The sequence below is a fragment of the Opisthocomus hoazin genome, chromosome 13 (genome assembly GCF_030867145.1).
Source record: "Opisthocomus hoazin isolate bOpiHoa1 chromosome 13, bOpiHoa1.hap1, whole genome shotgun sequence".
Lineage (NCBI taxonomy): Eukaryota > Metazoa > Chordata > Aves > Opisthocomiformes > Opisthocomidae > Opisthocomus > Opisthocomus hoazin.
The window spans coordinates 1,427,396-1,452,306 of record NC_134426.1 but is presented as its reverse complement, the minus strand read 5'-3'; positions in this window follow the sequence as shown (position 1 = coordinate 1,452,306).

The following is a 24,911-nucleotide window of genomic DNA, read 5'->3' as shown; positions in this document are numbered from 1 at the left end:
CATTTCCTTTCGTGGGCCCCTGGCGTATTGGTTGCCACCTGGAATACTGATGAGCAGCAAGCGTTTCTTTTGGTGGCCAGATGGCATCTTGGTGGGCACCTAGTCTTTATCTTGATGGCCACCTAAATGCTTAGCCCGAGTTCTTCACCAGGTTGCAACCTGGCATCTCCTTAACCACCCAGCAGTTACTTTTGTGGGCACCTGGCATCTCGGTGGGCACCCAGCATTTTGTTTGTTGGGCATGACGCGTTGTGGTGGCCAACTGCCATCTTGATAGGCAACCAGCCTTTACTTTGGTGGCCAAATCCCAGAGATTTTGAAGGTCTCCCTGGAGTGAAGCTCTATTTTGACAGCTTTTGATTTGTGCGTACCACATTTGTGGTGCCGCTGATGAGACAGCAGCATGAAGAATTGCAGGACACTACTGATAAAAGAAGGCGGTACCTGTTCAGTGGAGTTTATGACCAAGGGAGGAATTTCCATGGTAACAAGCTTGGAAATGTCAAATGAAGGTGCAAAGGAATCCAAAGTAGGGCCAGGGAGGAAAGGGTAAATAGAGATGGGCTGTTTGCATGGGAGGGTACAAGGATGGTCAAGGGAAAGATATTGTGAATGGCACACAGCTGAAACCAGGACAGTATCCAATTCTTCTTTTAGACCATCTACATCACACTCAGATCCAACACTTCCCAATAAATCTTTTCCTGTCTTTTGATTTACACACAGAGATATCATTCCTTACTCTGTGGGCCATTCCTCTAAAATGTTCATGGAGTTCACTTAGCCCATGACTTTGGGCTCCATCTGTCCATGACAGTCTTTCAGGGCAGGAGACATGCTGTGTGCTGTTGGATGGTCACATGCTGCATGGGGGATGATAATGGAAGATTGACAAGGAGGATTGCAAACACGCTCAAGTGACTTGCAGCTGGTGTGTCAAAAAAGACATGTAGCATACTAATCATTGTTTAGTCTTGTGTGCTCAACCAGCAGAACATCTGTGTTTAGATAACATAGGTCTGTGACTGACAGACTCCAAGGCAATCTGTCAAACATGCCTGTGATTGCTGCCCTGCTGCGGGAAGGACCAAGGCACAGTGGAATGTTATGTCTGGGTGAACATCGTACGTACCCAGGTGAAAGAACCAAGTTCAGTAGCTGGCACTCTTTCTCTAGCAGGGACTGAGCTCTGTGGTGTCTGCATTCCTGCTTTGCTCCTGTGCCTCTGTCTGGGTGCTGTATCAGAGATGCCTTGGTTTGCGAGATAATGAAAATAAATCCACTCTTTACATTTCATGTGTGGTTTTATGGTTTTTGCTGCATTCTGCTGTTTTGGCTTACTTGTCCTTCTCGTGCTCCCAGCTGAGAGGCACCTTTATGGCTGGCAGTAAGAAGGGGTTTTAGCCAGTGCGTCCTACTGCTGCCTTTTTTCCCGTGCACGAATTAGAATACAAGGAAAATGCAAGCAAATCCCTCTTGGTAACAAGAGAGCCGGGTGTGGGACCTGTGGCTGAGCTCGGGACAGGGAGCACCCCTGGACCAGCCTTGGGGCTTGCTGCCAACCTGCCTTCAAATGAGCTCTCCCAGCAGGTTGGTGCCCAGGGGTTACTTGGAGTTTTGCTCTTCTCCTTCAGGAACCACGTTCGATGCCAAGCACACCCAGAGCCAGGAGAGGACTTCTAGGACAGCTGGGGCTGATGGTGACAGTTCCCACCAGCTGCACAGGTCAGAGAGATGCAGGTGAGATAGCAGGGAGGAGACACCAACTAATTGTCTCTTCTCTTGCAGGAACAGGCTTTAGCAGCAGGAGAGAGCCAGGCACAAAGGGCCTCTGAGGTCAAAGAAAGTGTCACACAGCCAGAGCACCAAGAGGCGGGAGGAGAGAATCAGGTGCAGGTCCATGGGTGGGACAGTGCTTTCAAGGTACCACCTGCCACCGAAACACGAGAACAGAGAAAGGCACTGGCAGGTGATGGAGTGACTGGGAAGAGTGCCTGGCAGAGGGAAGAGCACGGAGAGACAGGAGACAAGATAGAGAGGGAGGTGAACCAGATGGCAGGTTGAGACTGAGGGTGCTCATACTGTGCAGGTCCTGCTGCGCTGAAAACTTAGGCTGTCACGTTGGTAAATACTTCCAGTTTGTAGTGTTTCAGTGTTTGTTGTCCAAATCTGTAGGCGTCAGTGACTGCACTGTGTATTACTGAGGATGACTCTAACTTCTCATGATCTTGATGAATTTGGCCAGTGGCTAGTTTTGATTTTATAAAAAGATGTAAGAAGTGTTGTGATGTATTTAGGACTTGCTCACTTGAGAGGCAATGCAGTGTCCTTCAAGAGGAAAACAGTCTTCTGAGGAAGGCAAGCTCTCCTGAAGTGCATTAAGCGGAAGAGAGGCTCAAGCAGAAGACTGCTAAGGTTCGTCTCCTTAGCAAGCAGCTGCAAGACAGAGCCAGGCAATTGCAGAACATAATTTCCCTGATCAATACTACAGACTGGGAGGCACTGGAGAGGCTGAAGCAGAATACGGCTAAGCTGGGTCTCATTAGCAAGCAGCTACAAGGAATAGGCAGGCAACTGGTCAATACTCAAGTGCCACTGCCCATCCAAAGCTCCGCTGAGGAACTGTGCAGGCCATCATTTCCTCAGCAGAGGGCTGCAGAAATGGGAGAACCCACTGGAGCTTTGCTGGCACAGGACGAGCAGGATGACTTCTCACAGAGGGCAGCTGAGGACCTTCAGGCACAAGTGGCTGCAGATGAAGAGAGCTACCAACTTGTGAAGAGTTACAGGTGCAGCTTACGGAGACGACAAACAAAAACACCCAACTGGATGAAGAAATCACTCGCCTCCGTGGGCAGATGGGTTTGGCAGAGAGGGCACCTAAGGCGAGTGGCAGAGGAGTGAGATTCTGACACCTGAACAAACGTCTGTCTTCAGATCCAGCTGGAAGAGACAGAGAGCCAACTGAAAGGCACGCGAGAAATGGCAGAAGTCAACAGCTCTAATCTTGCTGAAGAAGTCTCAGATGACCACCCGATGACACCAGAGTCTCCAGAGGCAAGTGACTGGTTGCAGGACACAGATGACATCTGTCCTGTCTTCTTCTAGCTTCTTATTAAATCTTTTCTTGACTATCTCCCTGTGGCATCTCGCTCTCTGTGCTGTGTGTGTGTGAACTGAAAGGACTGTGTGCCAGAGGGGGGGTCTCAGTGCAGCTGCTGGAGCAAGTGGGGGTGTGGGCCAGCAGGCACTGGGGCAGGAACAGTGCCTGTCCTCAAAACCACTTCTTACTGGGGGACTGGCAGGAGTGAGGTGAGTGAGGGGCTCTACGAGGGTCTTCCCCAGAGCTGGTGTGCAAGGGCTGTGCATGTGCATTCTCACTTGCCCAGAGAGGTTGTAGAGTCTCCTTCTCTGGAGATATTTAAAAGCTGCCTGGACAAGGTCCTGTGCAGCCTGCTCTAGGTGACCCTGCTTCGGCAGGGGGCTTGGACTAGATGACCCACAGAGGTCCCTTGCTTCTGTGATTCTGTGAAAGTGCCTCTAACACAAGCAAAAATGACATAGCCTTTTTCCCCATACACTTTTTCATTGCAGATGGTAAACATGCCAAACGAAAACGGAGACAAATGTAATTCTAAAACTTTCCCTAAAACTTGTAGGAATTCTGAACTGGTTTTGCTTAAATAGGATGTTCACCTTTTGCCTTTGCCTGCAGCACACATTTTCTCATATTGGCCATGTTTTGTTTCTTGATGTCCTTTTGTAATACAGGTCAAACTATAACTGTACTACAGGCCAAACTTCTTTTATCAGGGAAAAGAGAAAGTCCAAACTTGATGTTTCCTGTGCAGGTTACCAGCTCAAATATGGCAGTGATCAATGTTAAAGGATAGTTACAATTTGGTAACAGGATTTGAGGAGCAGGTGTCTCTTTAACTAAAGCTTCCCTCTAATGACATCCTTCACCTCCTGACAAACGTGAGCAGGCTAGAAACCAAATAGGTGTAGTTGCTGGATTGTCTGCATCTGGCCAAAGTCTCTTGGTCCAGCATGTAAATTAGTATGCATGCTCGGTTTCTTCATCTTTTGAGTCTGGGGTAGAATTGGGGTAGGTGGTCCGTGAGTCTGTGGTCGCAATCAGTCTCCCCCTGCTGGAGTTGCCTTTCCCCTAGTTACCTGTTTCTTTTGGCAATCTCAGCAGCTTTTCATAGCTCGTTAGCTATTCCTAGGAATTATCGCTCTCTGGTTTTACTTAGGACAGGTACATCCTTCTTATGAAACAGTAACGTTGTTCAAAACCCTGTTTCTTAGTCTCTAGAGTTAATTTTAAACTTAGTAAGGGCAGGGCTTTACAAAAACACCTGTAACAGCAACAGTCTGGTTAATTTGAGTTAGCATTTCACATTTTGATTCCCCTTTTTATTCCTTAGCATAACAGTATGAAAAGTTTTATGAGGGCTATGCTGTTGGCACTCAGTGCCAAGCTCCAGTAAACAGAGAGAACTTCTCTCCAGATGACTTTGGTCCACCTGGGACCGGAGGAGAAAACTCACCATATGCTCAGGGACATAGGGAGGATTATCCTGGTGGGCAGAGCCACAGATATCATCACAGAGCTGGAAATTACCCTGAAAAACCTTGTGGAGGAGAGAGCCATGTCACCAAAGATCCTAGCGATAGGATGAGAGGCAATGGCCTGAAGTTGCGTCAGGGAGGTTTAGGTTGGATGCTACTACAGGTGAGTTCTCATCAGGGCTTTGCAGTTGGCTTACCTTTCCTTTGGAAAGGCTTGTAGAGCTTCAGAAATCTCTTTTGTGTTTGCTCCATAGGGTGTCTGAAAATCTGATGGTGTTAATTGACGTTAGAAAGTGTCTAGTTTGGAGCTTTCTCCTTAATTTCATGTTGTTTACATTATCAGTAAAGCGCTTGGATCGTCATTTGCTTTAAGCCACGTGGACTGAGCAATTTTTGCCTGCGACGCTCTGGAAAAACTAGTGACTGACTCATTTGTGTAGATGAGTTGAAAAAACCTCTGCTAAATACCACTGAAGGAAAGGGTACCATACGGAGGATAGAGATTGAGCAACTGGCGAGAAATCACCCCAGCAAGGTTGTGCACATCCTGGAAATGCAGAAGGACTTAGGGTGTCTCTCCCAGAAGGCTTATTTCTGGAGTGGTCTGTCAGGGAAAAAGGCAAAGCCACCGAGTTTGTCACTGGAGATGTTGCTGTGGGCTGCAGCAGGCAGCCCCAGCTGGGTTCCCATCGGAAATGAGGAAATGTGTGTGTCTGTCGGAAGAAACTCTTCTTTTAGGCAAAACACCGTTGTCGACCTTGAACACAACAGCACCAAATGCTACTGTCTCTGCCCACTCTTGGTCCCACATGACCATAACCATTAGGTAGAAAGAACCAGGAAAGAAGAATGCACAGCCCGTCACCTACACCTCTCCCTCTGCCTGTTCGTGTGCCTGTACCTGTCCCTACGCCTTTATCTCTGTCTGTGCCTGTATCTGTATCTAAACTTCCTCCATGGGCGTTCAGTTCCTGTGCCCAGAGCATTCAGAAACAGATGAGGGAGCACTGGCTGTAGAACGCAGCCCTGGGGAACCCCAGTGGGGACTGGCCACCAGCCTGATGGAACCCCAGTACCTGGAACCCTTGGAGCCCTTTCGAGTCCCCAGAGGCTCATCGGAGGGGCCTAACCCCCCCATTTCAGGGACCGAGCCTTTCTTTTATCCTCCATAGCCTTCTTTTAGAGACCACAGTTTAATTTTGAGGTTCTGAACCCCCACTGTTAGGGCAAAAAGCCTTTTTTTCGGTTCCAAGCTGCCATCCTGAGCGTCCAGACCCACATTTTCATGGCCCATACCCCTCCTGTAGGGACTAGAGCCCCCTTTCAGGTCCTAAAGCCTCATTTTTAGTGTAGCACCCACTAACACTTCTTTCCTGGTCATTCTCTGTTCTCCTGGTAACCAGAGGGTAATCTTTACAGTGGGGCATGTTTTTATCACACCATCAATCCCCATCAATTTGTCTTTGCCTCGGGTGGGTTTTATGCCTAAAAGCTGTGCAGTTTTATTAGTGATTACTGACATTTGGGCCCCAGTATCGATGAGAAATTCGCTTAATATTTTCCGGGGTCCAATAAGAAGGGCAACAATAGGTTCATTGATTTTACCAGGGAGCCATTGAATTGATAGTACTCGCCGGGCGGGGTGGCTCACTGCCCTCCCCAGGGATGGGAGTTTTTTTGCTGGGACTCTGACAAATCAACCAAGTTAGATCCTGGTGCAGAAGGCACAACACTGTCATAACCAAGAGATTCTCCGGTTGGATGCTTTACCCCACGCGAATTATTTTTTCTAGTTAAGGACTGGACCAGTGCACGGAGATCTTCCGTAGGGACGCGATGCAGGAGCTGTCGAGGTACCCCCAAGTGCAGGGCTTTATGCCACAACTCATTTCGCTCCTTATCAGGCTTAAATCTCCCGTCAGGTTTAGGGTTGTGAGTATGCATTCGATCGGATTTGGATTTTTTTAAGTGTACCTGGCGAATCCTTTGGGTAGGATCGGGGGGCTTTTCACCAGTTAAGGTAGCCCAGCCCATTTGGCGTCCGTATTTGTCTATTTGACTGGGAAGAGTGCCTGGCAGACGGAAGAGCATGGAGAGACAGGAGACAAGACAGAAAAGGAGGTGAACCAGATGGCAGGTTGAGACTGAGGGTGCTCATACTGTGCAGGTCCTGCTGCGCTGAAAACTTAGGCTGTCACGTTGGTAAATACTTCCAGTTTGTAGTGTTTCAGTGTTTGTTGTCCAAATCTGTAGGCGTCAGTGACTGCACTGTGTATTACTGAGGATGACTCGAACTTCTCATCATCTTGATGAATTTGGCCAGTGGCTAGTTTTGATTTTATAAAAAGATGTAAGAAGTGTTGTGATGTATTTAGGACTTGCTCACCAAAATGAAAGCTATGTACTAAGGGCTCACGAAATATATGAAGTCAGCAAATACTATAATGGAATGATTTCAGTATTATTTAATTCCTCCTTTCAGCAAATAGACTTGCCTTCATTATTTCACAGTGGCTTCAAAAAGAAAGATTTTTTGTTTTTCAAAACAAAACCTGTGCATCCTTTGTCCAAAGACAGTGGATTTCTTCAGAAAATATGTGGCCTCCTTCTACAACCCCTTCTCCCTGCTGTGCGTACTGTGGTGAGGTGTACCTCCAGTGGCTTATGGATGAGTTCCTGTGCTGAAAACTGCAGCCCATGAGAACATTGCTTTTGGACCCCCAAAGCATCCCCTGATCCTCAAGCACTTTCCTGCAGGTCGGCAGGAGGGAATTGCAGGGTCACGGGTAAGAAGCTGCTCTCCAAGCCCTTGGCTGAGGTTGTTTTATACAGACAACTCTTCCTGCCCCCCCCGGGAGGACGTTCCTCCCCTTCCCACATGCTCCTCCTGCACCTCCCTGAGCCATTTCTCCAGCCATGAGAGTGTCCTCAGTTCTCTGCCATGTTCTTGCCTGGTGCAGACGTCTTGGCACTGTGGGGACATTGAGGGAAAGCCCAGAGGGGTGGCAGGGCTGGAGCATCCCCGGGCTGTGCCCTGTGCCTGTCCCGGCTGGTCCCCAGAGGGGCCATGCTGTGGTGGGAGGGGGCAGTCAGGACCCTGTGGACACTGGGAGGGGGTTGCAAGGCCCCAGGGACTGTGGGGATGGGGTCAGCCAGGCCTGGGCTAAGGCCTACCCCATTGCGGCCAACATTTGGGTGTCAAGAGGATGGCGCCAAGCTCTTTTCAGTGGTGCCCAGTGACAGGACAAGGGGCAATGGGCACAAACTGAAGCACAGGAAGTTCCGTCTGAACATGAGGAAGAGCTTCTTCCCTCTGAGGGTGACGGAGCACTGGAACAGGCTGCCCAGGGAGGTTGTGGAGTCTCCTTCTCTGGAGATATTCAAGACCCTCCTGGACAAGGTCCTGTGCAGCCTGCTCTGGGTGACCCTGCTTCGGCAGGGGGGTTGGACTAGATGACCCACAGAGGTCCCTTCCAACCCCTACTACTCTGTGATTCTGCAACATGGCATGGCCACCAGGTCCCCGTGGGCACCGGTGTCCCTGCACCACCATTCCTGACCCAGGGAGCCCCAGGAGGTGACAGGGCCCGGGGTGATGTGACATGGCAGTGGAGTTTGAGGGTGTGGAGAGGGAAACTGGCAGCTCTTACAACCCGGCAGATGGCATTTGCAATTAAATTAACCCAAAAATTTGCTGATGTTCCAAGCCAGACGAGTCAAAAGGACTTCACAGGACAAGGAACACAACTGTACATTTACAGGAGATGGCATTAGGTGACACCAGCTTTGTGAGCTCATGGCCAGGGCACACCTCATAAGGCCACGTGTCCCACCCCTCCTTTGTGAGCTCAGCCCAGGTGTATGAAGCCGCCCTCGCCCACCCCGGCTGGTTGCAGACGCTGTCTCTGCTCCTGCACGGCCACACCTGGCCGCAGCTGTGAGAGGCAGCGACAGGCGACGTCGGTGGCTGTCGGTGGCAGCATTTGGCCATCCCTGCAGCCATGAGCCGGGACGGTGTGGGACGGGGCTCTGCGCCGCGCAGCCGCCCCTCGCCCTGCCAGGGCCCGGCGCAGAGTGACGAGCACGAGCAGCGGCTGGAGAGGCTGCGGGCTGAGCTGGAGGCTGAACGACGCCGCTGCCACGAGCTGCTCCGCTGCTTCATGGCTGAGACACGCGAGATGAAGGATGCGGTGAAGCGGGAGCAGCAGCTCCTGGCCCAACGGCTGCACGCCACGTGGGAGCAGTGGCAGGAGCTGGAGCTCCAGCGGCTGCAGGAGCTGAACCGGCGACAGCGGTCAGTGGAGATCTGCCATCTGCTGCGCTCGAAGGAGGCTGAGCTGCACGAGCTGCAGGAGGAGCTGGAGCAGCAACGCGATGATGCCATCCGTCAGGCACGGCACCTGCAGCAGCAGCTGGCCAAGGAGCTGGGGAGAAGAGCCGGGGGGAGCAGCGAGGCCCATGGTAAGCTCCAGGGCGTCCTCAGAAAACTGTGCGGCGAGACCAATGGCGAGCAGGCTGCTCACATCCTCTGCCCTCAAGAGGAACTGCTCCTGCGAAGAAGACTCTTCCAAAAGTACCTCTCGGAGCAGTTTGAGGAGATCAGTTCCTGCAATGAGGCCAGGACCAAGGCTACAGCCTGGCACTGCCTACCGGCCCTCCTGGGCACTGGGGCCATCGGGCCCTGCTCTTTGGAGAGCCTCATGGCATCTTCCTCCTGTGATGGAGATGCGCAGCAGAAAACCTACCAGAGCTTAAGAGACGCTTGTCTCCAGGAGGAACGGAACAGCGTGGAGGTTTTGCTGAAAGCTGTGGGGCAAGACCTGGTGCCACACAGCTTTGGCTCCCTGCCACACGGAAGGGCCGGCAACGAAAGGTCTGTGGCAGAGGTGGGTGTTCAGACTGTCGGGCAGCAGGACAACTGCCTGCCTGGTGGCCGTCACAGCAGGCTGCTGGAGCAGAACGCCCACCTCCAGAGTGCCCTGAAGGAGCTGGAGAGGCAATGCAGTGTCCTTCAAGAGGAAAACAGTCTTCTGAGGAAGGCAAGCTCTCCTGAAGTGCAGGAAGAGGAAGAGAGGCTCAATCAGAAGACTGCTAAGGTGCATCTCCTTAGCAAGCAGCTGCAAGACACAGCCAGGCAACTGCAGAACATCATTTCCCTGATCAATACTACAGACTGGGAGGCACTGGAGAGGCTGAAGCAGAATATGGCTAAGCTGGGTCTCATTAGCAAGCAGCTACAAGGAATAGGCAGGCAACTGGTCAATACTCAAGTGCCACTGCCCATCCAAAGCTCCGCTGAGGAACTGTGCAGGCCATCATTTCCTCAGCAGAGGGCTGCAGAAATGGGAGAACCCACTGGAGCTTTGCTGGCACAGGACGAGCAGGATGACTTCTCACAGAGGGCAGCTGAGGACCTTCAGGCACAAGTGGCTGCAGATGAAGAGGGCTACCAACTTGTGAAGAGTTACAGGTGCAGCTTACGGAGACGACAAACAAAAACACCCAACTGGCTGAAGAAATCACTCGCCTCCATGGGCAGATGGGTTTGGCAGAGAGGGCACCTAAGGCGAGTGGCAGAGGAGTGAGATTCTGCCACCTGAACAAACGTCTGTCTTCAGATCCAGCTGGAAGAGACAGAGCAACAACTGAAAGGCATGCGAGAAATGGCAGAAGTCAACAGTTCTAATCTTGCTGAAGAAGTCTCAGATGACCACCCGATGACACCAGAGTCTCCAGAGGCAAGTGACTGGTTGCAGGACACAGATGACATCTGTCCTGTCTTCTTCTAGCTTCTTATTAAATCTTTTCTTGACTATCTCCCTGTGGCATCTCACTCTCTGTGCTGTGTGTGTGTGAACTGAAAGGACTGTGTGCCAGAGGGGGGGGGGTCTCAGTGCAGCTGCTGGAGCAAGTGGGGGTCTGGGCCAGCAGGCACTGGGGCTGGAACAGTGCCTGTCCTCAAAACCACTTACTGGGGGACTGGCAGGAGTGAGGTGAGTGAGGGGCTCTACGAGGGTCTTCCCCAGAGCTGGTGTGCAAGGGCTGTGCATGTGCATTCTCACTTGCCCAGAGAGGTTGTGGAGTCTCCTTCTCTGGAGATATTTAAAAGCTGCCTGGACAAGGTCCTGTGCAGCCTGCTCTAGGTGACCCTGCTTCGGCAGGGGGCTTGGACTAGATGACCCACAGAGGTCCCTTCCTTCTGTGATTCTGTGAAAGTGCCTCTAACACAAGCAAAAATGACATAGCCTTTTTCCCCATACACTTTTTCATTGCAGATGGTAAACATGCCAAACGAAACGGAGACAAATGTAATTCTAAAACTTTCCCTAAAACTTGTAGGAATTCTGAACTGGTTTTGCTTAAATAGGATGTTCACCTTTTGCCTTTGCCTGCAGCATACATTTTCCCATATTGGCCATATTTTGTTTCTTGATGTCCTTTTGTAATACAGGTCAAACTATAACTGTACTACAGGCCAAACTTCTTTTATCAGGGAAAAGAGAAAGTCCAAACTTGATGTTTCCTGTGCAGGTTACCAGCTCAAATATGGCAGTGATCAATGTTAAAGGATAGTTACAATTTGGTAACAGGATTTGAGGAGCAGGTGTCTCTTTAACTAAAGCTTCCCTCTAATGACATCCTTCACCTCCTGACAAACGTGAGCAGGCTAGAAACCAAATAGGTGTAGTTGCTGGATTGTCTGCATCTGGTCAAAGTCTCTTGGTCCAGCACGTAAATTAGTATGCATGCTGGGTTTCTTCATCGTTTGAGTCTGGGGTAGAATTGGGGTAGGTGGTCCGTGAGTCTGTGGTCGCAATCAGTCTCCCCCTGCTGGAGTTGCCTTTCCCCTAGTTACCTGTTTCTTTTGGCAATCTCTGCAGCTTTTCATAGCTCGTTAGCAATTCCTAGGAATTATCGCTCTCTGGTTTTACTTAGGACAGGTACATCCTTCTTATGAAACAGTAACGTTGTTCAAAACCCTGTTTCTTAGTCTCTATAGTTAATTTTAAACTTAGTAAGGGCAGGGCTTTACAAAAACACCTGTAACAGCAACAGTCTGGTTAATTTGAGTTAGCATTTCACATTTTGATTCACCTTTTTATTCCTTAGCATAACAGTATGAAAAGTTTCATGAGGGCTATGCTGTTGGCACTCAGTGCCAAGCTCCAGTAAACAGAGAGAACTTTTCTCCAGATGACTTTGGTCCACCTGGGACCGGAGGAGAAAACTCAGAATATGCTCAGGGACATAGGGAGGATTATCCTGGTGGGCACAGCCACAGAAATCATCACAGAGCTGGAAATTACCCTGAAAAACCTTGTGGAGGAGAGAGCCATGTCACCAAAGATCCTAGCGATAGGACGAGAGGCAATGGCCTGAAGTTGCGTCAGGGAGGTTTAGGTTGGATGCTACTACAGGTGAGTTCTCACCAGGACTTTGCAGTTGGCTTACCTTTCCTTTGGAAAGGCTTGCAGAGCTTCAGAAATCTCTTTTGTGTTTGCTCCATAGGGTGTCTGAAAATCTGATGGTGTTTATTGACGTTAGAAAGTGTCTAGTTTGGAGCTTTCTCCTTAATTTCATGTTGTTTACGTTACCAGTAAAGCGCTTGGATCGTCATTTGCTTTAAGCCATGTGGACTGAACAATTTTTGCCTGCGACACTCTGGAAAAACTAGTAACTGACTCATTTGTGTAGATGAGTTGAAAAAACCTCTGCTAAATACCACTGAAGGAAAGGGTACCATACGGAGGATAGAGATTGAGCAACTGGCGAGAAATCACCCCAGCAAGGTTGTGCACATCCTGGAAATGCAGAAGGACTTAGGGTGTCTCTCCCAGAAGGCTTATTTCTGGAGTGGTCTGTCAGGGAAAAAGGCAAAGCCACCGAGTTTGTCACTGGAGATGTTGCTGTGGGCTGCAGCAGGCAGCCCCAGCTGGGTTCCCATCGGAAATGAGGAAATGTGTGTGTCTGTCGGAAGAAACTCTTCTTTTAGGCAAAACACCGTTGTCGACCTTGAACACAACAGCACCAAATGCTACTGTCTCTGCCCACTCTTGGTCCCACATGACCATAACCATTAGGTAGAAAGAACCAGGAAAGAAGAATGCACAGCCCGTCACCTACACCTCTCCCTCTGCCTGTTCGTGTGCCTGTACCTGTCCCTACGCCTTTATCTCTCTCTGTGCCTGTATCTGTATCTAAACTTCCTCCATGGGCGTTCAGTTCCTGTGCCCAGAGCATTCAGAAACAGATGAGGGAGCACTGGCTGTAGAACGCAGCCCTGGGGAACCCCAGTGGGGACTGGCCACCAGCCTGATGGAACCCCAGTACCTGGAACCCTTGGAGCCCTTTCGAGTCCCCAGAGGCTCATCGGAGGGGCCTAACCCCCCCATTTCAGGGACCGAGCCTTTCTTTTATCCTCCATAGCCTTCTTTTAGAGACCACAGTTTAATTTTGAGGTTCTGAACCCCCACTGTTAGGGCAAAAAGCCTTTTTTTCGGTTCCAAGCTGCCATCCTGAGCGTCCAGACCCACATTTTCATGGCCCATACCCCTCCTGTAGGGACTAGAGCCCCCTTTCAGGTCCTAAAGCCTCATTTTTAGTGTAGCACCCACTAACACTTCTTTCCTGGTCATTCTCTGTTCTCCTGGTAACCAGAGGGTAATCTTTACAGTGGGGCATGTTTTTATCACACCATCAATCCCCATCAATTTGTCTTTGCCTCGGGTGGGTTTTATGCCTAAAAGCTGTGCAGTTTTATTAGTGATTACTGACATTTGGGCCCCAGTATCGATGAGAAATTCGCTTAATATTTTCCGGGGTCCAATAAGAAGGGCAACAATAGGTTCATTGATTTTACCAGGGAGCCATTGAATTGATAGTACTCGCCGGGCGGGGTGGCTCACTGCCCTCCCCAGGGATGGGAGTTTTTTTGCTGGGACTCTGACAAATCAACCAAGTTAGATCCTGGTGCAGAAGGCACAACACTGTCATAACCAAGAGATTCTCCGGTTGGATGCTTTACCCCACGCGAATTATTTTTTCTAGTTAAGGACTGGACCAGTGCACGGAGATCTTCCGTAGGGACGCGATGCAGGAGCTGTCGAGGTACCCCCAAGTGCAGGGCTTTATGCCACAACTCATTTCGCTCCTTATCAGGCTTAAATCTCCCGTCAGGTTTAGGGTTGTGAGTATGCATTCGATCGGATTTGGATTTTTTTAAGTGTACCTGGCGAATCCTTTGGGTAGGATCGGGGGGCTTTTCACCAGTTAAGGTAGCCCAGCCCATTTGGCGTCCGTATTTGTCTATTTGACTGGGAAGAGTGCCTGGCAGACGGAAGAGCATGGAGAGACAGGAGACAAGACAGAAAAGGAGGTGAACCAGATGGCAGGTTGAGACTGAGGGTGCTCATACTGTGCAGGTCCTGCTGCGCTGAAAACTTAGGCTGTCACGTTGGTAAATACTTCCAGTTTGTAGTGTTTCAGTGTTTGTTGTCCAAATCTGTAGGCGTCAGTGACTGCACTGTGTATTACTGAGGATGACTCGAACTTCTCATCATCTTGATGAATTTGGCCAGTGGCTAGTTTTGATTTTATAAAAAGATGTAAGAAGTGTTGTGATGTATTTAGGACTTGCTCACCAAAATGAAAGCTATGTACTAAGGGCTCACGAAATATATGAAGTCAGCAAATACTATAATGGAATGATTTCAGTATTATTTAATTCCTCCTTTCAGCAAATAGACTTGCCTTCATTATTTCACAGTGGCTTCAAAAAGAAAGATTTTTTGTTTTTCAAAACAAAACCTGTGCATCCTTTGTCCAAAGACAGTGGATTTCTTCAGAAAATATGTGGCCTCCTTCTACAACCCCTTCTCCCTGCTGTGCGTACTGTGGTGAGGTGTACCTCCAGTGGCTTATGGATGAGTTCCTGTGCTGAAAACTGCAGCCCATGAGAACATTGCTTTTGGACCCCCAAAGCATCCCCTGATCCTCAAGCACTTTCCTGCAGGTCGGCAGGAGGGAATTGCAGGGTCACGGGTAAGAAGCTGCTCTCCAAGCCCTTGGCTGAGGTTGTTTTATACAGACAACTCTTCCTGCCCCCCCCGGGAGGACGTTCCTCCCCTTCCCACATGCTCCTCCTGCACCTCCCTGAGCCATTTCTCCAGCCATGAGAGTGTCCTCAGTTCTCTGCCATGTTCTTGCCTGGTGCAGACGTCTTGGCACTGTGGGGACATTGAGGGAAAGCCCAGAGGGGTGGCAGGGCTGGAGCATCCCCGGGCTGTGCCCTGTGCCTGTCCCGGCTGGTCCCCAGAGGGGCCATGCTGTGGTGGGAGGGGGCAGTCAGGACCCTGTGGACACTGGGAGGGGGTTGCAAGGCCCCAGGGACTGTGGGGATGGGGTCAGCCAGGCCTGGGCTAAGGCCTACCCCATTGCGGCCAACATTTGGGTGTCAAGAGGATGGCGCCAAGCTCTTTTCAGTGGTGCCCAGTGACAGGACAAGGGGCAATGGGCACAAACTGAAGCACAGGAAGTTCCGTCTGAACATGAGGAAGAGCTTCTTCCCTCTGAGGGTGACGGAGCACTGGAACAGGCTGCCCAGGGAGGTTGTGGAGTCTCCTTCTCTGGAGATATTCAAGACCCTCCTGGACAAGGTCCTGTGCAGCCTGCTCTGGGTGACCCTGCTTCGGCAGGGGGGTTGGACTAGATGACCCACAGAGGTCCCTTCCAACCCCTACTACTCTGTGATTCTGCAACATGGCATGGCCACCAGGTCCCCGTGGGCACCGGTGTCCCTGCACCACCATTCCTGACCCAGGGAGCCCCAGGAGGTGACAGGGCCCGGGGTGATGTGACATGGCAGTGGAGTTTGAGGGTGTGGAGAGGGAAACTGGCAGCTCTTACAACCCGGCAGATGGCATTTGCAATTAAATTAACCCAAAAATTTGCTGATGTTCCAAGCCAGACGAGTCAAAAGGACTTCACAGGACAAGGAACACAACTGTACATTTACAGGAGATGGCATTAGGTGACACCAGCTTTGTGAGCTCATGGCCAGGGCACACCTCATAAGGCCACGTGTCCCACCCCTCCTTTGTGAGCTCAGCCCAGGTGTATGAAGCCGCCCTCGCCCACCCCGGCTGGTTGCAGACGCTGTCTCTGCTCCTGCACGGCCACACCTGGCCGCAGCTGTGAGAGGCAGCGACAGGCGACGTCGGTGGCTGTCGGTGGCAGCATTTGGCCATCCCTGCAGCCATGAGCCGGGACGGTGTGGGACGGGGCTCTGCGCCGCGCAGCCGCCCCTCGCCCTGCCAGGGCCCGGCGCAGAGTGACGAGCACGAGCAGCGGCTGGAGAGGCTGCGGGCTGAGCTGGAGGCTGAACGACGCCGCTGCCACGAGCTGCTCCGCTGCTTCATGGCTGAGACACGCGAGATGAAGGATGCGGTGAAGCGGGAGCAGCAGCTCCTGGCCCAACGGCTGCACGCCACGTGGGAGCAGTGGCAGGAGCTGGAGCTCCAGCGGCTGCAGGAGCTGAACCGGCGACAGCGGTCAGTGGAGATCTGCCATCTGCTGCGCTCGAAGGAGGCTGAGCTGCACGAGCTGCAGGAGGAGCTGGAGCAGCAACGCGATGATGCCATCCGTCAGGCACGGCACCTGCAGCAGCAGCTGGCCAAGGAGCTGGGGAGAAGAGCCGGGGGGAGCAGCGAGGCCCATGGTAAGCTCCAGGGCGTCCTCAGAAAACTGTGCGGCGAGACCAATGGCGAGCAGGCTGCTCACATCCTCTGCCCTCAAGAGGAACTGCTCCTGCGAAGAAGACTCTTCCAAAAGTACCTCTCGGAGCAGTTTGAGGAGATCAGTTCCTGCAATGAGGCCAGGACCAAGGCTACAGCCTGGCACTGCCTACCGGCCCTCCTGGGCACTGGGGCCATCGGGCCCTGCTCTTTGGAGAGCCTCATGGCATCTTCCTCCTGTGATGGAGATGCGCAGCAGAAAACCTACCAGAGCTTAAGAGACGCTTGTCTCCAGGAGGAACGGAACAGCGTGGAGGTTTTGCTGAAAGCTGTGGGGCAAGACCTGGTGCCACACAGCTTTGGCTCCCTGCCACACGGAAGGGCCGGCAACGAAAGGTCTGTGGCAGAGGTGGGTGTTCAGACTGTCGGGCAGCAGGACAACTGCCTGCCTGGTGGCCGTCACAGCAGGCTGCTGGAGCAGAACGCCCACCTCCAGAGTGCCCTGAAGGAGCTGGAGAGGCAATGCAGTGTCCTTCAAGAGGAAAACAGTCTTCTGAGGAAGGCAAGCTCTCCTGAAGTGCAGGAAGAGGAAGAGAGGCTCAATCAGAAGACTGCTAAGGTGCATCTCCTTAGCAAGCAGCTGCAAGACACAGCCAGGCAACTGCAGAACATCATTTCCCTGATCAATACTACAGACTGGGAGGCACTGGAGAGGCTGAAGCAGAATATGGCTAAGCTGGGTCTCATTAGCAAGCAGCTACAAGGAATAGGCAGGCAACTGGTCAATACTCAAGTGCCACTGCCCATCCAAAGCTCCGCTGAGGAACTGTGCAGGCCATCATTTCCTCAGCAGAGGGCTGCAGAAATGGGAGAACCCACTGGAGCTTTGCTGGCACAGGACGAGCAGGATGACTTCTCACAGAGGGCAGCTGAGGACCTTCAGGCACAAGTGGCTGCAGATGAAGAGAGCTACCAACTTGTGAAGAGTTACAGGTGCAGCTTACGGAGACGACAAACAAAAACACCCAACTGGATGAAGAAATCACTCGCCTCCATGGGCAGATGGGTTTGGCAGAGAGGGCACCTAAGGCGAGTGGCAGAGGAGTGAGATTCTGCCACCTGAACAAACGTCTGTCTTCAGATCCAGCTGGAAGAGACAGAGCAACAACTGAAAGGCATGCGAGAAATGGCAGAAGTCAACAGTTCTAATCTTGCTGAAGAAGTCTCAGATGACCACCCGATGACACCAGAGTCTCCAGAGGCAAGTGACTGGTTGCAGGACACAGATGACATCTGTCCTGTCTTCTTCTAGCTTCTTATTAAATCTTTTCTTGACTATCTCCCTGTGGCATCTCACTCTCTGTGCTGTGTGTGTGTGAACTGAAAGGACTGTGTGCCAGAGGGGGGGGTCTCAGTGCAGCTGCTGGAGCAAGTGGGGGTCTGGGCCAGCAGGCACTGGGGCTGGAACAGTGCCTGTCCTCAAAACCACTTACTGGGGGACTGGCAGGAGTGAGGTGAGTGAGGGGCTCTACGAGGGTCTTCCCCAGAGCTGGTGTGCAAGGGCTGTGCATGTGCATTCTCACTTGCCCAGAGAGGTTGTGGAGTCTCCTTCTCTGGAGATATTTAAAAGCTGCCTGGACAAGGTCCTGTGCAGCCTGCTCTAGGTGACCCTGCTTCGGCAGGGGGCTTGGACTAGATGACCCACAGAGGTCCCTTCCTTCTGTGATTCTGTGAAAGTGCCTCTAACACAAGCAAAAATGACATAGCCTTTTTCCCCATACACTTTTTCATTGCAGATGGTAAACATGCCAAACGAAATGGAGACAAATGTAATTCTAAAACTTTCCCTAAAACTTGTAGGAATTCTGAACTGGTTTTGCTTAAATAGGATGTTCACCTTTTGCCTTTGCCTGCAGCATACATTTTCCCATATTGGCCATATTTTGTTTCTTGATGTCCTTTTGTAATACAGGTCAAACTATAACTGTACTACAGGCCAAACTTCTTTTATCAGGGAAAAGAGAAAGTCCAAACTTGATGTTTCCTGTGCAGGTTACCAGCTCAAATATGGCAGTGATCAATGTTAAAGGATAGTTACAATTTGGTAACAGGATTTGAGGAGCAGGTGTCTCTTTAACTAAAGCTTCCCTCTAATGACATCCTTCACCTCCTGACAAACGTGAGCAGGCTAGAAACCAAATAGGTGTAGTTGCTGGATTGTCTGCATCTGGTCAAAGTCTCTTGGTCCAGCATGTAAATTAGTATGCATGCTGGGTTTCTTCATCGTTTGAGTCTGGGGTAGAATTGGGGTAGGTGGTCCGTGAGTCTGTGGTCGCAATCAGTCTCCCCCTGCTGGAGTTGCCTTTCCCCTAGTTACCTGTTTCTTTTGGCAATCTCTGCAGCTTTTCATAGCTCGTTAGCTATTCCTAGGAATTATCGCTCTCTGGTTTTACTTAGGACAGGTACATCCTTCTTATGAAACAGTAACGTTGTTCAAAACCCTGTTTCTTAGTCTCTAGAGTTAATTTTAAACTTAGTAAGGGCAGGGCTTTACAAAAACACCTGTAACAGCAACAGTCTGGTTAATTTGAGTTAGCATTTCACATTTTGATTCACCTTTTTATTCCTTAGCATAACAGTATGAAAAGTTTCATGAGGGCTATGCTGTTGGCACTCAGTGCCAAGCTCCAGTAAACAGAGAGAACTTTTCTCCAGATGACTTTGGTCCACCTGGGACCGGAGGAGAAAACTCAGAATATGCTCAGGGACATAGGGAGGATTATCCTGGTGGGCACAGCCACAGAAATCATCACAGAGCTGGAAATTACCCTGAAAAACCTTGTGGAGGAGAGAGCCATGTCACCAAAGATCCTAGCGATAGGACGAGAGGCAATGGCCTGAAGTTGCGTCAGGGAGGTTTAGGTTGGATGCTACTACAGGTGAGTTCTCACCAGGACTTTGCAGTTGGCTTACCTTTCCTTTGGAAAGGCTTGCAGAGCTTCAGAAATCTCTTTTGTGTTTGCTCCATAGGGTGTCTGAAAATCTGATGGTGTTTATTGACGTTAGAAAGTGTCTAGTTTGGAGCTTTCTCCTTAATTTCATGTTGTTTACGTTACCAGTAAAGCGCTTGGATCGTCATTTGCTTTAAGCCATGTGGACTGAACAATTTTTGCCTGCGACACTCTGGAAAAACTAGTAACTGACTCATTTGTGTAGATGAGTTGAAAAAACCTCTGCTAAATACCACTGAAGGAAAGGGTACCATACGGAGGATAGAGATTGAGCAACTGGCGAGAAATCACCCCAGCAAGGTTGTGCACATCCTGGAAATGCAGAAGGACTTAGGGTCTCTCTCCCAGAAGGCTTATTTCTGGAGTGGTCTGTCAGGGAAAAAGGCAAAGCCACCGAGTTTGTCACTGGAGATGTTGCTGTGGGCTGCAGCAGGCAGCCCCAGCTGGGTTCCCATCGGAAATGAGGAAACGTGTGTGTCTGTCGGAAGAAACTCTTCTTTTAGGCAAAACACCGTTGTCGACCTTGAACACAACAGCACCAAATGCTTCTGTCTCTGCCCACTCTTGGTCCCAAATGACCATAACCATTAGGTAGAAAGAACCAGGAAAGAAGAATGCACAGCCCGTCACCTACACCTCTCCCTCTGCCTGTTCGTGTGCCTGTACCTGTCCCTACGCCTTTATCTCTGTCTGTGCCTGTATCTGTATCTAAACTTCCTCCATGGGCGTTCAGTTCCTGTGCCCAGAGCATTCAGAAACAGATGAGGGAGCACTGGCTGTAGAACGCAGCCCTGGGGAACCCCAGTGGGGACTGGCCACCAGCCTGATGGAACCCCAGTTCCTGGAACCCTTGGAGCCCTTTCGAGTCCCCAGAGGCTCATCGGGGGGGCCTGAACCCTCCTTTTCAGGGACCGAGCCTTTCTTTTATCCTCCATAGCCTTCTTTTAGAGCCCACAGTTTAATTTTGAGGTTCTCAACCCCCACTGTTAGGGTAAAAAGCCTTTTTTTCGGTTCCAAGCTGATATCCTGAGTGTCCTGACCCACATTTTCATGGCCCAAATCCCTCTTGTAGGGACTAGAGCCCCCTTTTCAGGTCCTAAAAGCTCATTTTTAGTGTAGCACCCACTAACACTTCTTTCCTGGTCATTCTCTGTTCTCCTGGTAACCAGGTGGGCACCCGGCATTTCGGGTGCCACCTGGCATCTTGCTGGGCACCCAGCATGTATTTTGGAGAGAACCAACATTTGGTAAGGACCCAACCTTTCTTTTGGTGGGCATGTGGCATTTTGGTGGGCACCTGGCATCTTGGTGGGCACCCAGTGTATATTTTCCTGGGCACATGACTATTTGGTGGCCACCTGACATCTTGGTGGGAATCTGGCATTAATCTGGGTGAGCACATGGCGTTATAGAGACCACCTGGCATCTTTGTGCGCACGCAGCTTTAGTTTTGGTGGCCACATGGTGTTTTGGTGGCCACCTAGGATTTCCTTTCGTAGGCCCCTGGTGTATTGGTTACCACCTGGAATACTTATGAGCAGTAAGCGTTTCTTTTGGTGGCCAGCTGGCATCTTGGTGGGCACCTAGTCTTTATCTTGATGGCCACCTAAATGCTTACGCCGATTTTTTCACCAGGTGGCCACCTGGCATCTCCTTAACCACCCAGCATTTCCTTTGGTGGGCATCTGGCATCTCGGTGGGCACCCAGCATTTTGTTTGTTGGGCATGTCGTGTTGTGGTGGCCAACTGCCATCTTGATAGGCAACCACCCTTTATTTTGGTGTCCACCTGGCAGTTACTTTGGTGGGCTGCCGGCGTTGCTTTTGGTTGCCACCTGGCATTTTGGGTGCCACCTGCAATAATGGTGGGCACTCTGTGATATTTTTGTTGGGTACGTGGCGTTTTGGTGACAAGCTGGCATCTTTTTGGGCACCCAGCATTGATTTTGCTGGTCACGTGGTCTTTTGGTGGGTACCCAGTGTCTCTTTTGGTGGGCATATGGCATTAATCATGGTGGGCACTCAGGTTTTTGATTGGTGGGCACCTGGCATTTCTTTTGGTGTGCATGGGGAAATTTGGGGCCACCTGACATCGTAGTGGGCACCCGCTGTTAATTTTGGTAGGCACCTGGCATCTTGTGGGTCACCTGGCTTCTTCTTAGTCACCCGGCGTTTCTTTTGCTGGCCACGTGGCGTTTTGGCGGGCACCTGCATTATGGTGGGCACCCAGAGTTCCTTTTGGTGGGCACCTGGTTTTTGCTGGCCACCTGGCCTCTTGGTGGACACCTGGTGTTTATTCTGGTTGCCAGTTGCCGTCTTGGTGGGCACCCGGTATTTTTGTGGGTCACTACCAAGCACTTAGGTGGCCACCTAGCATCTTTGCAAGCACCCAGCATTTCTTTTCCTTGGCAGCCAGCATCTTGGTGAGTACCCAGCATTTCTTTTAGTGGGCATATGGTCCTTTGGTTGGCACCCAGTTTTACTGTTGGTAGACACGTGGCATTATTCTTGGTGGGCAGACAGAGTTTCTTTTTGTGGCCATGTGTCATTTTGGTGGCCACCTGCAATCTTGGGAGGAACCTGGCATTTCTTTTGCTGGGCACGTTGTTCTTTGGAGGTCACCTGGCATCATGGTGGGCACCTCGAGTTTCTTTTAATTTACACCTGGTGTTTTGGTGGCCACCTGGTATCTTGGTGGGCAGGCAGCACTTCTTGTGGTGGCCCCCTGGCACCTTCCTAGGGACGCACCATTTATTTTTGTGGGCATGTGGTGTTCTTGTGGTCACCTGGTGTCTTGGTGGTCACCTAGCTTTATTTTGGTGAGGACCCAGCATCTTGGCGGGCACCCAGCATTTCTTTTGCTGGGCACATGACATCTTGGTGGGCACCCGGTGTTTCTCTTGGCAGACACATGGCATTTTGGTGGTCACCTGGCATCTTGGTGAGCAGCCGGTGTTCCTTTTGGTGGGCACGCAGCATCTTGGTGGACACCTGGCACTTCTTTTGCTGGTCATGTGTCATCTTACTGGACACGTGGCATTTGTTTTGGTGGCCACCTTGTATCTTGGTGGGCACCCAGCATTTCTTTTGGTCCCCACCTGGCATCTTGTCAGGCAACCAGCCTTTATTTGCTGGACACATTGCTTTTTCGTGGGCATCTGGCATCTATGTGGGCACACAGCGTATCTTTTGGTGGGTATGTGATATTTCGTTGGCCACCCAGCACCTTCATGGCACCCAGTGTATCTTTTGGAGAGCACCCTGCATTTTGGGTGCCACCTGGCATCTTGCTGGGCACCCAGCATCTATTTTGGAGAGCACCAACATTTGGTAAGGACCCAGCCTTTCTTTTGGTGGGCATGTGGCATTTTGGTGGGCACCTGGCATCTTGGTGGGCACCCAGTGTTGATTTTCCTGGGCACATGACTATTTGGTGGCCACCTGCCATCTTGGTGGGCATCTGGCATTTATCTGGGTTTGCACATGGCGTTATAGAGACCACCTGGCATCTTTGTGCGCACGCACCTTTAGTTTTGGTGGCCACATGGTGTTTTGGTGGCCACCTGGCATTTCCTTTCGTGGGCCCATGGCGTATTGGTTGCCACCTGGAATACTGATGAGCAGCAAGCATTTCTTTTAGTGGCCAGCTGGCATCTTGGTGGGCACCTAGACTTTATCTTGATGGCCACCTAAATGCTTACCCCGAGTGTTTCACCAGGTGGCGCCCTGGTATTACCTTCACCACCCAGTATTTAATTTGGTGGCCACCTGGCAGCTTGGTGGGCACCTCGAGATTCTTTTAATTTACACCTGGTGTTTTGGTGGCCACCTGGTATCTTGGTGGGCACCCAGCACTTCTTGTGGTGTCCATCTGGCATCTTCATAGGGACGCACCATTTATTTTGTTGGGCACATGGTGTTCTTGTGGTCACCTGGCATCTTGGTGGGCACCCAGCTTTATTTTGCTGAGCACCCTGCATCTTGTTGGGCACCCAGCATTTCTTTTGGGTGGGCACATGGAGTCTTGGTGGGCACCCGGTGTTTCTCTTGGCAGACACATGGCATTTTGGTGGTCACCTGGCATCTTGGTGAGCAGCCGGTGTTCCTTTTGGTGGGCACGCAGCATCTTGGTGGGCACCTGGCACTTCTTTTGGTGGCCACATGGCATTTTGGTGGCCACCTGGCATCTTGGTGGGCACTCGGTACTAGCTTTGGTGGGCACGTGGTATTTTTGTGGCCACCTGGCGTCTCGGTGCGCAGCCAGCGTTTATTTTGGTGGACACCAGCCATCATGGTTGGCACCCACCATTTCTATTGGTGGGAACCTGGCATTTTGTTTGGCACTTGGCATTTCGTTTGCTGGGCACCCATCATTTATTCTTGAGGGCATGTGATGTTTTAGTCGCCATGTGGTGTTTTGGTGGCCACATGGTGTTTTGGTGGGCAGCCAGGTTTTCTTTTGTTGGGCACGTGGCATTTATTTTGGTTGGCAGGTTGCATTTTGGTGGGCAGCTGGCATTTCTTTTCGTGGGCACCTGGCATCTTGCTATGCAGCCAGCTTTTATTTTGCTGGCCACCTGGCATCTTGGTTGGCACCCACCGTTTCTTTTGGTGGGCACCTGGCATTTTGTTTGCTGGGCACCCATCGCTTATTCTTGTGGGCATGTGGTGTTTTGGTGGCCACATGGCGTTTTTGTGGGCATGCAGGATTTCTTTTGGTGGGCAGCTGGCATTTCTTTTGTTGGCCACGTGTCATCTTGATGGGCACGTGCAATTTCTTTTGGTGGACACCTGACATCTTGGTGGGCACCCAGCGTTTCTTTTGATGCCCACATAGCATCTTGACAGGCAACCAGCCTTTATTTGGTGGACACATGGCTTTTTCGTGGCCACCTGGCATATATGTGCGCACACACTGTTTATTTTGCTGGGTATGTGACATCTAGTTTGCCACCCAGCATCTTGCTGGGCACCCAGTGTATCTTCTGGTGGGCATGTGGCATTTTGGGTGCCACCTGGCATCTTGCTGGGCACCCAGCATCTATTTTGGAGAGCACCAACATTTGGTAAGGACCCAGCCTTTCTTTTGGTGGGCATGTGGCATTTTGGTGGGCACCCAGTGTTGATTTTCCTGGGCACATGACTATTTGGTGGCCACCTGACATCTTGGTGGGCATCTGGCATTTATCTGGGTGAGCACATGGCGTTATAGTGACCACCTGGCATCTTTGTGCGCACGCAGCATTAGTTTAGGTGGCCACATTGTGTTTTGGTGGCCACCTGGCATTTCCTTTCGTGGGCCCCTGGCGTATTGGTTGCCACCTGGAATACTGATGAGCAGCAAGCGTTTAATTTGGTGGCCAGCTGGCATCTTGGTGGGCACCTAGACTTTATCTTGATGGCCACCTAAATGCTTACCCCGAGTGTTTCACCAGGTGGCGCCCTGGTATTACCTTCACCACCCAGTATTTAATTTGGTGGCCACCTGGCAGCTTGGTGGGCACCTCGAGATTCTTTTAATTTACACCTGGTGTTTTGGTGGCCACCTGGTATCTTGGTGGGCACCCAGCACTTCTTGTGGTGTCCATCTGGCA